This window comes from Pezoporus occidentalis, unplaced genomic scaffold, assembly GCF_034315485.1.
Source record: "Pezoporus occidentalis ecotype Australia unplaced genomic scaffold, CSIRO_AGI_Poc_V1 ctg335, whole genome shotgun sequence".
Classification (NCBI taxonomy): domain Eukaryota; kingdom Metazoa; phylum Chordata; class Aves; order Psittaciformes; family Psittacidae; genus Pezoporus; species Pezoporus occidentalis.
Window position 1 is genome coordinate 84,177 of NW_026915324.1, and position 13,023 is coordinate 97,199.

Genomic DNA, 13,023 nt, shown 5'->3' on the forward strand with positions numbered 1-13,023 from the left:
AGGTGCAGTCATTAAAATATTTGAAGCAACTGTGTGTTTTGTAAGACTTGTTAGAGAAGTGACACAAGAAAAATAAGATTATTTTATGTAGACTTCATACACAGGACTACATAGAATGAGACTGAATACTAAATGAAAATGGTATATGAAGAAGAGTGAATGTTACACCTCCTACTGTGTGCATATAACCAAAGCAAAGATGCAAGAATGTGTCATGCTTCTATCTTGAACTTGACATTCCAGCTTTGGCACTTCTTTATGTAATTATGAAATTATTAACCTCCTAATAAATTAGATCTGATTAAAACAGAGAAATTCTAAAAGGAAAAACTTATCGACTTCCTCTCTATTTTGTGTTAGCAATTTGAAGGCTCAGAGCCTTTCAACCAGGGGACTAGACTGTTATTATATTGGTAAATGGTAACAACAGTCAGGTACACACCAACTGTTGGTAGAAAGGAGAGAGACACATTTTCCTACTGAAATTAAGGGTTATTTGCTGCTCAATAAAGAACAGTCAAGATTTACTAATTCTTGGATTAATCCTAGGCTACAAAGTGAGTTTTAAGTGAGTTTTAAGGCCCCCATCTTTCTTTCCTCACAGGAAAGATAAATGGAGAGCTGGGAAAGTGAGAAGTCTTAGAAAAAAACCCAAACCCTGGTCTCTTTTCATCAGTCTCCCTTAATAAAATACATAATAAATTGAAGAAAATGTGATGGAAAGAATCTTGTTTCGATGGCACTACATTTCAGTGGAAAGCAGAAATACTTCAAACAGGGTTTCATGAAGTTGCAGCTCAGGAACTTAACACTCCTATTCTTCTTCAGGGAACAGGCTGTCCCTGAAAGATTTCTCTCCAACAGTTAAAGCAGAAAAGTTCCAAAGATAAGTGTATCTTATCCACTGGTGGTACAAATAATCCTACCTATGGTCACCAAATTTTACTAAGAGCTCAACTCCCATTTTACAAGCATAAATGAAATCACCAGATGCCCAGAATTACTTAGTATTCATGATCATTTTTTTGGCTGCCATACACAAAAGTTTGACAGCATCTCAGGGTGATGAATTCTATTCTAGGCTGCATAAATGTATGAAGAAAGTAAATTCATTTAAATTTACACAGCTGTAACAGAGTAAACAGAAACAAGATTACAGCCTTTCAAAGAAACAATGAAATTAAATACAGTCTGAGACAGGCATCCGAAGAGTGCATCAAAGAAAAGGGTTGTTTAGCAACACTACTGGGGAATATATTAGATGGTTAAAAAAAGACCAGACTCTCTAAAGAACTGGCTAAGTTACAAAAACAGTGCAGACATTCCAACGAATGTTCAGGGTCTAGCCTCTCATCGTTAGGTGTTGCTAAGTGATTTTCTTTTTGTTCCACTGTGAATTGAAAAGGACAAAATATTTAAAGTGCTCATTGATTTACTGATAGTTTAACATTAATGAAGCTGCCCCACATGCAATAAATGAAACGACCTCCCGCTGCTTCAGCAACAGAATAAATAAATAAATAAATATTAAAAATAGTGAAAGCTAGAGAAGGAATGTTCAAGTGGGGTTAACAGAAAGAAAGAAACATCAAAGTGCCACTCAGATCAACTCACTATATAAAACCTACCTGGTATTTACTCTGTTCAGAAAGTGACACAGTTCTCAGGGATGCTTCCTTGAAGATTACCAAATAACTTCTTGCTTCATTGTCACCATAACTGACATCAGTCCCCTAATTTTTTAAAAAATATAGTATTTGTACAGCCTGAAGCTTCAGTCTATTCTGCCATGTGCTGTTGCAATCTATCTCTTTTCCAGAGAAGTACTCTTTAACGGTACTTGACTTGTTGTTAAGGCCATTTTATTGAGATGTTTGTTTTGTAATGGTCTCTAATACCTTAAGGGATCATAAAAACAACTACTTCAAGTCCTGCTGCTTTATTACTTTTCTTCATTTCTCTTTACTAAACTCATTACTAAATACAAAACTCCACTAAGTTTTAAGCTCATTAAAACATAATGGTCCTTTCGAAATATTTCTTGATCAATGCACTGTTAAAACTGGCCACCCCAGTGTTTTCAGTGCAGCAGTACAAGCATTCAATCCTTTAACCTCTGATTTAAAACATATACACAGAAATGTTAAATATAAGATCAAGTATCAGGGATTTTTGTTTCTTTTGTTCTAAGTCTGGACATCAAGCATTTTTTTTAGTAAATTATATAACTCACCCTCAAAATCCCACTGCATGCTTCAAAATAAATGCTTGGAATAGCAGGAAAACACAAAAACCTGGCAGCCTTTGAATTTTGAACAGCCATCAGCTCAACAGTAAAATTTCCAAGTGGAAACTCTTATTTACTGCTTTCATTCCGTTTGGCCTTGACCACTGCATAGCTTAGGAAGATTACATAAGGCAGAGCAATCAGAGTATTTTTGGAATACAGCTGATAGCGTTATTAGTAGGCTTGCAAGATCTGTTTTCTGTGCCCACTGCCAAATCAATTCGTAGTAGAGTCATGACTGTAACCAATTTCTTACAGTTAACAACTAATCCTGAATAAATCAGAACAACACAGCCCATTAAATTCCTAATTATAAATATGTACACATATTTAAATAGACCTAGATGTAGCCTGTATTTTGACTGCATTAAAGTGTGGGAAGACACTGAGTGCTGAATGATGCTAAGAGAGTATGTGAGCCCTGTTCCACAGGTTACTATGGTTGGTTTAGAAAGCCTGAAAGTGTTTCTTCTTTTATGGCCTCTGATTCTCATATCCTTTTTTTATTAGATATGCAGCTCTGTCAAGCTGGTGACAAGTAACTCAGGTGGACACATTATAGAAACCACAAGCTGAAATCAGGACTTCTTGGTTACCTGAATATAACAAAATGGGAATTGACTGTTCTAGCTGATGTACATGTTACTCTGCCTTAGAGAACGTAACTGAATTGGATAAACACCACCAATGCATGCCGTAGAATATCATGGTTTACTACCAAAGCAGAAAATAATTATGTTCCTAATGGAAAAAATACCCTAAATTCTACCATTCTGACACAACAGCCTTACAAGCATGTCCTTTAGATTATAGCTATATTAAAAAAATGCAAAAGGAAGAAATCCAAGTTCACTCTCTTCCTGAACCCATCTTATGAAAGTGTTTACTTTTTTGTATTTACATATATCCCATTCTCCTTGTTTCTATGATAAAAAATTTATAGCCTATAAATTATAAATGGGATTTATGTATAATTTATAATTTTAAATACATATTTTATCTTTTAGCTTTTTAAACAGGAAACTATTTTAGCTTTGTTCCTTTAAGGTCTCAGTAGTTTGAAAAATTCATGCATAAAGCATGCTTCAAGCGGCATTTACATTTTTGTAGTGTGTGCTGCAACAGTATAGATTTTACTTTCTAGATGTACACTTTCAGGTCAACAGGGCTGTCTAAAGACTAAAACTTACAGAGATCTCCGGGGTTTGATAGGCATACATTTTCATTATTCCCCAGCACCTTGGGCACCTCCAAACATACTTGCCCTCCTTTAGTCAGAAAATTATAATGCTTTCTTAATGCACATGCCCATCTATGCCCGTACCAGCCAAATAGCTCCTGTACTGATTTCTATATTAAAGACAGGTAGGATTTAACTATTTATGACACGGAAGTCTTAATTGTACTACAGAATAATTCAGAATGGATTAAGTTTATCAAGTAGGTTTATTTCATTCCTGCAGTTAGGAGGTCACATTACAAAATGAAAGCTACATCTATTTCAGAATTATCTGGACCTACACAGGTGAATTTTAGATTAGAATTTGATTATATTATCTTACGTTTTCCAAACATCTCTCAGAGCAAAATGCAAGTGGTCTATCGGAGTTAATCTGCCCTGGGGGAAATACCATATAACCTTCCTTCCAAAAAACAACAAAACCAAACAACAAAACCCTACAAGCCCTAGTTGGCTCCAAATTCCTTTCAACTTTCCTCAAAGCATAGTGTTGTCCAGGTTACCCTGGAAATCAGCTGTGGCTTTTTCTCAGGACTGATTTGAAAGTGTACACAGGATAGAAATGTATTCTGCAGACAATTACAAGTTTATGGAAAACTCTGCAAGTAATGTGGAGAGACAGAAAAAAGACGAAAAAGATGAAGCAATAATTTACTACTAATTACAAGAAATAACCAGCCATTATAGTGATATGTTTGCCAATACTCTACAAAGAAGCAAGTACTCTATTGTCTGACAACAAATTGTACCTAAATAACAAATGCAAGAAGTTTTGAGGTAATAAAGAAGGCATGAAGAATGAACAGATCATATTGCAAGTATAGAATAATTTTTAGAGAAAGTGTCAAATATTTTTGTGCTTATCCCACATAATCAAGGATCTCTCTATTGACAAAATGTTTTACCCTGTCTTTGAAAAAGGAAAACAAAAACATATTTTAAGAACTTTTTTTTCCCCTACAGAAAAACTTACACATACTCATTTAACGGTTGTTAAAATAATGCACATTTTCTCCTGTTTGTTAGCTGAAGCATCAAATGACTAACACAACCATCCATTCTGATGAGTCACTGCACAATGTGTGAGCTGGCACATGAGAAAACTTTCCCAGATCTAAAATTACAATTTGCATTCTCAGGGGCAAGTGTTTTGCAGCTAATTAGTAATGTGGGTACTGAAAAAACCCCACACCAAACTCCTTATAGCTCACGCAAACTCTATTCACTCACACCTTTGAAACACTTTCCAATCAGCCAAAAGTATCTGGCACACATTTGCAGCCTGTATGCACAAAAAAGGATTCAAAACAATCTCTGACTGAAATCCCACAGCTAAGTAACTGAGTTCATTTGTTGCAAGCTCTCTGAAAAAGGGGCAATGACTAATAGCAAAGCTGTGCTGGTGTGTCACTGCATGAAGCAAAGAGGCAAATATACTCGAGCATTTCTAAGATTCAGAGCTGGGCAAAAAAGGTTTTGGCACTAGGTTCTGTACCTAGCTCTAGCTCAGGAATCAACCACTTCAACCACTTTTGGAATTTACTGCAGTATTTATATATTTATACATATATATATATATATCTCCTTCTCTTCCCTTTCATAGTAAGAGTATTGTGGACTGGGCACAGAACTCTCAGGGAGATCCTCTGTATTCTCCAACTCACTCTTCTTCACTGACTTTCCCATGCAGTCAGAACTGCGGTTTGTCTCTCCTTTTTTCTCCCTCCTTTTCTTTCCTTCTCAATTTGCTTCACAGCTCGTGAAAAGAAAGCAGAAAAATTCAGTGAGGATGCAGCTTTTGAAAAGGAAAGTAGGTTCGAGTAGGATTTGCCCGTTATTAAACTATCCAGAGGACCTAAATATTCCTAAACTCAAAAGGCCATTGCAGTTGTAGGGAAAAAACAAGAAAAAAGGTGCAGCTTGCACATCAAGCTATGAAAGCAACTGTTGAGGTTTTCTTTTCAATCTTGTCACCCGGAAGAGAAAATTATTCCCTTTATTTTGCCGAACAGACAGGAGGCAAACAGCACATGCTATTGCTGACTGAACTTCAAAATCAAAATTGACAAATCCTGGAGGAGGAAGCTACTATTATAAAGCCAAGCACGACTGATAATGCTACCTTGACTTCCTCAGCTTATGCCTGCTCTGCTGCTCAACAGCCCCTAAGGCCCAAATGACATTACTCCAGATTCTAAGACAAGCCAAGAAAGGGAATGATAATTTTGCCATAAAAAAAAAAAGAAAAGAAGAAGGAAAAAGAGGCTGATACAGAAGACCAGCCACCATTATGGCTTTTGTGCTGTGATAAGCAGAGGAAGGGGACTGTGTTAAAACTCAGAATGCTTCTTGAAAATAGCAACAGTGCTATTCATGACATTTAAATGAAGGAAGAAAGATGACAGAGTGTTAAGGTCAGGGCTGAAAAAATCCAGAAGTTAATATAACGGTGGTCCCTGATATTTTTCCCTTTTAAATTTGTGATTAAAATAATGATGATTATTATTGAAAGAAGTTGTCTTGCTCTCTGCATAGAAATAAAAATGATGCCATTAATTGCAAAGGGTGCTTTGTGGGCTTATTCTCCCTCTCTTTCTCTGTACACATATGTACAAATCCATATCCATCCACACATATATATATGAGGGCATGGGGTGTAAAGTAAAACAAAAGAATCGATTGATTACATCAGTGACCGTTTTAGAATGGAAAGATTGCTTCAAGAAATCTGAACATCTCAAGAAAAAGAAAAAGAATTGGTATGTCATAATTCATGCCTTTAATGTTTATCCTACATTGTCATGGAATGGTTTGATTTGGGGAAAAGCAAACACTTCCCCAAAGTTTAAGAGTAAGCTTGTACGAGCATCTTAAATTTCTTGTGTTCTACATGGGTTGGTTTCAGATTAAAAATGCAAGCTGGCCTTCTAACTGCAACTTGTGATACATCACTGTGAAATAGAAGCATGAAAAGTACAGCCATGCAAGTTAAGATTCGCATGTTTAGACTTCCTTTTGCTCTCAAGGGTTTGAATAACAGACCTGAAGCATTAATATTCTGTCTGTGAATGTGCAAAGTTTAGTTTTTTGCTGAATTCACAAAATTAACCCAGTAACTTTAAAGCAGACTCCAAGGCTGAAAGATTTCATATAGCTTCAAGTCCTTGTAGTGCTGTCAGTTTTCACTGGTAGAGGGAGTAATGCTCAGTTCACAGAAACTCAAATTGAACTTCTGGGTTTTTTTTTTATTTGTAAATTGAAAAGAGAAGCTAAAGCTTTAAAAAATGTGTTATTCAAACTCTCCAAATACAGCACTTGGAAAAGAAATGCTAAAGTTGACATAGAATCAAACTATTAGAGCAAAACAAAGCAGAAATCATCTGCCATTTCAAAGAAGGAGTTGACCCTAGGTGCAAAATTAAGTATCTACTTCAGGCCTATTGCCATCTCACTATTAATGCTGAGGTGAGTATCTCATATGCTTTGGCATAAGAAAAATGTATTTCCTAAGTCTTGCGAGACCTGTAACAAAGAGGACACCAAAGTGAAATCATACATTAACTGTATAATGGAGAAGAGGCCCATGGTACAGGCTGTAGCTAGGGAATGCAACTTTCATCGGTTTGTGTCTTTCCAGTGCAAAGCTCTCCAAACATCACCAAGCTGGTTGATGTGGATTTGTATTTCACCTTCCAAATTCAAGAGAACTTAGTAAGCACACAGTAATTTTATTGTTTAAAGGAATGGCTCATGTGCCTGTGTCTTTTACATAAAATTTAACTGAGGTACATTTATTTATTCTCTTTCCTAGGCTTATCATAATGAAATAGAGAACTATTTTATAATTAGAATGTCCCTTTTAGACTGTGTCTATTGTCTATTTGGATAAATGAAGAAATTATGAACAACATCCAAAAAATCCCCTCTGCCTTTAAAATAGTGAAAAAGAACTAGGACCTCATTTTTATGCAGATATTCCTGGCTTGCAAAAAGTAAAAAGATAAAGAAATGGATCTGTGACATGAAAATTGGTTGCTGTAATTGAATGGTGAGAAAGCTATTTTGAGTTCTTAGTTATCTCCAATCTCTACACTTTAAGTACTAGAACTTCATTTGGTAACAGAAAGTGTATTTTTGGACTTTTTTGTTTGCTTTTCCTGTTTGGGTTGAAGCTGTACAGATGGGTAACTACAGGTCTCTCTGGACTTTCTTTTTTTAGGTGTGCTTTGAAACAGGGAGCCAGAGGGTTTTTATGCTTTCTGGATTTGGGTAGCTTTAAGAGGAGACTGGCTGCTTTCCAATGTCAGCCTGGCTCAGTATTACTACTATCAAGTAGAAATTTGATGAATTCTAGAAATTGAAAGTATTAATAAGACAGCGGTTTGGATCTTGGAGTGTTGAACACATGTAGGGATGAAGAAGAAGAAAGTATACTGGAGTCCTTTCTACGATCCTTCTTTTGCTTGACTGTCAATTTTGGAACAGGAAAAAAAGACTGAAAGGTGAGAATGCAGATTTTTTTATGCCTGGAAAACAGGATATGTAATTTTTATACTTTTTTTTTCTGTGATTAGCATATGTGGGGTTACAGCTGTTATTCCTATTACCAATTTATTCACCTAGAAGTTAGGATGGAAAATACTGCGTATCACTGTTTACCATAGTTCTCTAGTTCTCTGTTCATGATATTTTATATACATTACTTTTGTTTTTTTTTAATTAATATTCATTTTGGCCATGATAATGTGTTACTATATTAAAAAGCAAAACCAGACTCGCAAAGGCAAATAAGAAGGCTCTCTTGATCATCATAATTAAATGAGTTAATTTCTTCCAGAATTCACTCAGACTGTCTCTGACGTTCACTAATACCTGATTGCCATCTTTATTTACTGCAAAAAAAAAAGTGCTCAATATTTCCTGTGAAGTAAACTTACTCATTCCCGCTAGGAAAATTATTGCTTGGCTATTCTCAAAGGAAATCATCTTTCCAACAGCCAGCCCCACAATCTACAGAAGCTTATTAGTCCTCATAAAAAGTCATTAACATTTATAGATAAATTCTAAAGAAAGAAACTAACATGCACATATAGAACAAGAAAAAGAATGAATCCTTGTATCCTTACATAAAAATCCTTTTCATGCCAATGGGAGTTTGCAGAAGAGAAGAAGAATATCCAACAAACGAGTGACACAGACTAAACTGTTCAGAAAAGTACATGATTTCAGTAGGACTGAGAGATTAATTTCTTCCTTGGGTTATAACCAATTTTGTAAAACAGGAGGCATTATTTATTGCCAGATTCTCAAAGATATATACACACCAATTCCCAAATCAATATGCATGCTTCTAAATCAAAGGCAAGCAGGCTCCACTGAACCCGGTACCACCTTGACCCCATCTCAGGGACTGCTTTCCCAGATGGCCAGGCTGTGGCTGACTGCAGCCACTGCCCCCAGCCCAGCATGGCTCTCCTTGCCTGTGGCTTTGGGACAAGTCTGGTCGGGCGGGGAGGGCACTGTCCTACCCCATGGCCCTCGAGATCTCACCAGGCCAGCCCCAGACAGGTTGCTCCCTGGAAGGTGGGTCTGAAGGAGAGCTCTAGTGTCAGGCCCTTCTCACACAGGTTCAGACCTGAACGAAAGCCAGTACTTACACTATACTGAACAGGATTTGCCATTATCTGTGCTGACAGTCAGGGCCACAGTTCACAACACAACATGGCTAGCAACATTTTGATTTGGAAGGAAGCCCAGCAGAGCTAAGACCAATGTAATAGCAGTCAATAGCGCTAAGCATGGCAGAGAGGTCTATCTGAAGAATCATGCATGTGATTGACTCCCTTGTCTAAGTACAGAAGAAAGTAGTTCAGCAAAACAACAAGTTTTGCTTCAGTATTGTGCTCTAGCCTGCCAGGGCTGTAGGATACCAGTAAATGATGGCCAGTCCTGGTGGCTGCCTCAATAGCTTCTAACCATAAAATACAATAAGAAAACTAAGGCAGCAGTGAGGAAAAAAACCCCACACTGAGGCACTTGCCTTCCCAAGGAATGAATTGAAAATAAAGAAAGGAAAGAGTTATATTCCAGTTTATATTTTCAGTCAAGTGTTTTGTTTATCTTGAATAAACCCTTTTTCTGCTAGATTTGAGTGCCCAGGGAAGTGCAGTCATACAATGTGGGAAACTGAAGTCTTTTATATACGCACCCTGGGATACAAAATTATCACTGGGTGGGTGAAAGGCTGCAACACGAGCCCATTAAGGAGAAGATTATAAATCCAAAATCAAAGAGACTCTTTCATGGTCCTGTATGTGTTTCATATTACTTTTTCATAGTTATTAGTGCTTTAAAAAGATGAGAGCAAGTTTAATACCATTTTTTTCTGGCATATGGCTACCAGCAGAGCAGTTATTTTTAAATTAACCCTAATGTCTGTGCCAGCTTTTTTTCAGTGCTGACATGCTCTGATACCTATGCTATGTCACTACTGGGACTCTAAAAGAACTGTCGTGGTTTAAGCCCACCTGGTAACTCAGAACCATGCAGCTGATCACTCGCTCCCTGCCTTCTTTACCTCCGACTCCTGGAGGAATGGGGAGGAGAATGGAAAGAATGTAACTCCCATGGGTTGAGATAAGAACAGTCCAGTAACTAAGGTATAACACAAAACCACTACTGCCACTGCCAATAATAATAATGATAAGGGGAAAAACAAGGGGAGAGAATACAATTGCTCACCACCTGCAGACCGATACCCAGCCCGACCCTAGCAGCGATCTGGGCCTTCTGGGTAAGTCCCCCCAGTTTCTGTCCTGGGCATGACGTTCTGTGGTATGGAACACCCCTTTGGCTAGTTTGAGTCAGGTGTCCTGTCTCCGCTTCCTTCCCATGCTCCTCTTCACCAGCAGAGCATGAGACTGAAAAGTTCTTGATTGGGGTAAACATTACTGAGCAACAACTAAAAACATCGGCATGCTATCAGCACTGTTCTCAGGCTAAAGTCAAAAACACAGCACTGCACCAGGTACTAAGAAGGAGAAAAATGACTGCTACTGCTGAACCCAGGATGGGTGGTGAGGCTGCCCGCTACACCCAATTAATGTCTAATTCTGGACCAGGAGGGGGCTGCGCTATGGATAAGTATGCATAGGGAATGGAGTGATGCCAACAAAATTCACTGTACCTGGAACATAAACAGATTCAAAACCGGCACTTTAAGTAATCTTCAGAGAATTGATTCCTTCCTGGTACAATTTAGATGCTATATAACAAATTGTATTCTTTTGTGGTTCAAGGCAGCTTGAAACTCTATGTTTTAGTTATATAACATATTTGAACTCTGCTATGCATGGGATTAAATTTACTTGAAGCCTGTGGCTAATGTAAACCATCACCTTTTAGAAATGACAAGTGACATCCTAATCTATAGACAGTTAATCACCATTTTGCAAAATACAAATTGCCCTTCTCAAGTTGCTTTTATTTATTTTTTTTTCTCCTTTTCTACTCAGCATATCAATGCTTACTACAATAATTCATTTGTAGGAGCACTAGGTATTGCTTTAGGTGAACAACTCAATTCACCTAGGCTCTGACTTAGAGTAGGCCATCCATGACAACACTAATAAATTATGCATGAAATTGATTTAATCTACCTTTGAGATATAATTTGTCCTGCAAAAAGTTGAGTGTGCAGTTCACTCATGTTTTTATTTCATTTTCTATTCTGTGGCCTGCTTTGCTTTATATTTATTACAATCATTTCAGTTTTCTAATCAGAAAAAAACTTCACCGCATTCTCTTCTGAGATTGTTTTTCTGTTCACCTTGATTTTTACTGAGGACAACACAAATATCTTAACTTAGATGTCCTTTATGATCCTTTCCACCTCAGCCACTCTCAGCCCTGAATCTATTTACAATATTGCTCCATTCATAGAATGTACCCAGTAAGGCACTCTGTTAGTCTCAAATAAAATTCATCATTGTCAACAAGATCCCTATCGACTTTAGTTGCCACTAGTTCTGGACTTCTCTGCCTTTGTAAATTTGGTAAAGAACTAAGTCCTCACCCAAATAACATGAGATTCTACATTATCATGTGGAAAGAACACTGCATTTTCAGGATTCATATGTTCCAATAACACGGACTGATAAAACATGAAACTTGTGTTTCCCTCCTTGACAATGGTTCTCGTGCTCCAACACAAACCAAATGCATTCTGCCCACTGTAATAATTCATATATTTAATTCTTAGATACGCGAATCACATATTTAAGAATTATCATCAAAATCCACATTCATCACATGAATGTTATAAATTTTGCTCACATCAAAAAAAGCATTCTGCACACCAAAATCAAAACAACATCATGACACTGAACAAAAGTGGAGAATTTACACAGAATCCACCCCTTGTACCTTCATCACAATTATTACCATGTAAAATCCCCACAATCGTTCCGCTCCTCGCTCTTTAGCTGTATTCAGTCTACGGTTTGCTTGCTACCTCTCCCAGTTACTATTCTTATCTTGAATTCCTCATGCCCCATGTTAGGTGCAAGGACTGTGGTAGGTTGACCTTGGCTGGATGCACGGTGTCTACCAAGCTGCTTTATTACTCCCTTCCTCATCAGGACAGAATAGGAGAAAATAAGATGGGGAAAATACCTCGTGGCTCAAGAAAAAGGCAGTTGAATAAAACAAAAGCAAAGGCCATGTGCAGAAAGAGTAAAGGGAAACAGAATATTTATTCTCTACTTTGTAGGTAGATCACTTCGTCCAGCCACTTCCTAAGAAATGAGGTTTCAGTACATGTAGCAGTTGCTCCAGAAGACAAACATCATAATAATAAATGCCAATCAACCCCCCCTTCCTTTCCCTGAGCTTTTACTGCTGAACATGTCATGTTATGGAATATTCCTTTGGTCAGTTGGGATCAGCTATCCTTGCTAGGTCTCCTCCCAAGGTCTTTCCCACCTCCAGCCTACTGGTAAAGGACAAATGTTGGAGAGACGGCCTTCATGCAGTACGAGCACTGCTCAGCAGCAGCCAAACCACTGGTGTGTTCTCTGCACCTTTGTAGGTACCAATGCAAAGCACAGCACTATGAGGACAGCTATAGCAAACTTATCTCTATCTCATCCAGACCCAATGCAACAAATATGCTTTCTCCTCTGAAATATCTGGTTGACATGGTTGGCTTCAGTGCTTTCAGTGTGAGGCAGAAAGCTTCACTAAGCTTTCATAAAGCTGCTAGCAGAGCTGAGTTGGAAAATTCTGCTTGCTTACTTGTTTTGGCACCTGTCTGCGGCTGAAACATGGAACATGATAAATCCCTGAATCACTAACAGAAAGAAAAAAAAAAGAAAAGAAAAATAGAAAATAGAAGGGGAAAGTGAGGAGGTAGAATGACTCCTAGAGCAAGGGACTTCAGAAAGCATGCATTGAATATTATCTGATCTATATTTGCAAATGATTCTCATAAGTTCAT

General features: G+C 37.5%; 1 long non-coding RNA gene across 1 annotated transcript in view; it reads right to left on the minus strand.

The window, feature by feature from the left end:
* Positions 1-8,311: 8,311 nt before the first annotated feature.
* LOC134169138 (uncharacterized) overlaps positions 8,312-13,023 on the minus strand; it is a 114,679-nt gene continuing 109,967 nt past the window's right edge. The window contains exon 5 of the long non-coding RNA XR_009966791.1: positions 8,312-8,419. This is a non-coding gene — a long non-coding RNA (uncharacterized LOC134169138). The remainder of the gene's footprint in view (positions 8,420-13,023) is intronic.